Raw genomic sequence first — 2808 nt, 5'->3', positions numbered from 1 at the left:
AAGCAATGCACTTTTTTGTTTTTGCTGCAAATTGTTTTCTCCAAAAGAGTATAATTTAGTCAAATGGGGGGTAAGTAATTGGAAAAATACACAATCTATCTTGAAAACCCATGAGAGCGCTCCTGAACATGCCAAGCATATGGCAGCCTGGATGGAGTTAGAGTTGCGTCTCAAAAAGGGAAGACTATAGACCGGCAGGAAATGTTACTACTAGAGGCCGAGAAGAGATGTTGGAGGGATGTTCTTACTCATTTAGTGGCCATTATCCAGCGCAGAGAAACCTCGCTTTAAGAGGATCAAGTGACACATTGTACCAGCCAGACAACGGTAACTTATTGAAAGAGGTGGAACTTCTTGCTAAGTTTGATCCTGTAATACAGCAACATATTGCAAAGGTGCAAAGTGCAGTTGGATATCATCCACATTACATGGGGAAAACTGTTCAGAATGAACTAATAGCAGCAATGAGTGGCAAAGTAATGGAAGAAATTGTGACTGAAATCAAAGCAGCCAAATACTTCTCAATCATATTAGATTGCACCCCAGATTTAAGCCACCAAGAACAAATGCTGCAATCATTCGAATAGTCAGTTTCAATGACATGCCAGAGATCAAGCAACACTTCATTGGTTTTCTTGTGGCAGACGAAAAAACTGGTGAAAGTTTGGCAAACCTCATACTCAAAAAGTTAAATGAACACAATCTCCCATTTGGTGACTGCAGAGGTCAGGCTTATGATAATGGAGTGAACATGCGTGGGAAACACATGGGTGTACAGGCCAGACCCTTAGAATTGAATTTCCGAGCCTTTCTTGTGCCTTGTGGGGCACATACCCTGAACTTAGTTGTTTCTGATGCAGCCAAAGCCTCCACAGATGCAATTAGTTACTTTGGATACCTCCAAAAGAACTGTCCTTTTTTCAGCAAGTGTTCAGAGATGGGCAATCCTGAAAAAACATGTTCCAATTAGTGTGAAGTCCTGGGCAGAAACTAGGTGGGAGAGCAGAATCAAAAGTGTAGAGGCTGTACGCTATCAGGCTGAAGAGGTAAGGGAGGCCCTCTTGGAGGTGAAGGATAAAGCCACTGATGGAAACATCAAGATTGAAGCTCAGTCTTTGGCAGAAGAGGTGGGCCCATACCATTTTTCTCTTAGTTTGGTTGTGTGGGAGGACATTCTAGCAAAGATCCAGCATGTCAGCAAACTTATGCAGTCATCTGAAATGCAGTTAGATGTAGCTGTTGATCTGCTCAGGGACACAGAGATTCCTTGCTGACTACAGAGTCACTGGTTTCGCAGCAGCTCAAGCAACAGCTAAAGAAATCTGTGATGGGATGAATGTGGATGCCACACTAAAGCAGAAGCAGCTGAGAAGCACCAAATGGCAGTTTGTGTATGAATCATGTGATGAGCATTTCAGGGATGCGTTAAAGAGGTTAGAGGAGACATTCTTTAACACTGTTGTAGATGCGGCCAAATTGTCTACTGAGGAAACGTTTGTCTTTCTGTCTGTCTGTCTGAGGTGAAAGACAAGTTCAGTATGCTGAAAAAATTAACTAATCTGACAAAGGATGAACTGTCAACTCAGTGTGAGACACTTAGTGCTGCTCTAACAACAAATCGTGGTCATGACATCAATGGTAGGGAGCTAGCCCAGGAGTTAAGAAGCTTACCACAGTTGCCTCCACCCAATATGTCCCTGCTGGACTTCCTATCATTCATTCACACTCAGCATTTGAAAGAGGTTTACCCCAATCTCTGGACAGCTCTTCGTATTGCATTAACCCTACCAGTAACTGTGGCAGGGCAGAGAGAAGCTTTTTGAAGGTAAAACTAATTAAAACGTACTTACGATCCACAATGTCCCAGGAGTGCCTCACTGGCCTTGGGATTCTCAGTGGGAATCATAAAATAAGTGAGAGAATCACATACAATGATGTAATCAATGATTTTGCCGCTGTGAAGTCACGTAGAGTCAAGATCTAAAAGACACGTAGAGTCAAGATCTAAAAGATACTCTACTGAGCTATACTGGTAACTCTACTGAGAACTACACTGTCTGTGAGCAGAGCAATGTACTGTGAGTTATACTGAGAAATATACTGTGAGTTATACTGAGAGATATACTGAGAAATATACTGTGACTTATACTGAGAGATATACTGAGAAATATACTGTGATTTATACTGAGAGATACACTGTGAGTTATACTGAGAAATATACTGTGAGTTATACTGAGAGATATACTGTGAGTTATACTGAGAAATATACTGTGAGTTATACTGAGAGATATACTGAGAAATATACTGAGAGATATACTGAGAAATATACTGTGAGTTATACTGTGAGTTATACTGAGAAATATACTGTGATTTATACTGAGATATACTGAGTGAGCTATACTGAGAAATATACTAGGAACTACTGTGGGCTATACTGCCAAATATACGTTGTAGCACTATTTTTTTGTGACCATTTTTAAAAATGTTATTTTTGATAAAGTTCAGTATACAAGTATACATACATTTTGTACAATATAGTACATTATAGCATTATTAATAAATATTTTAAAAGTAATATCATTGTTGCCCGTCAGATTTTATTCGTATTTTTATTTGTTTGTTGGGGGGGGGGGGTCAAGATCTCGCCTGGGGGAGGGGGGGCCCATTTTCAAGAGCTCGCCTAGGGCCCAGCAGACCCACGGGCCAGCCCTGCCTGTGTGTGCCCCTGACTGAGGCATGGCAAAATGAACTGGTGTTGGTCCCCAGGTGCTGCACGGTGGTTTCCCACTGCTCCTAGCTACACAGCTA

Source organism: Lampris incognitus, chromosome 13, assembly GCF_029633865.1.
Source record: "Lampris incognitus isolate fLamInc1 chromosome 13, fLamInc1.hap2, whole genome shotgun sequence".
Taxonomy (NCBI): Eukaryota; Metazoa; Chordata; class Actinopteri; order Lampriformes; family Lampridae; genus Lampris; species Lampris incognitus.
The sequence above is the reverse complement of the archived record's forward strand: the minus strand, read 5'-3'. Positions refer to the sequence as shown.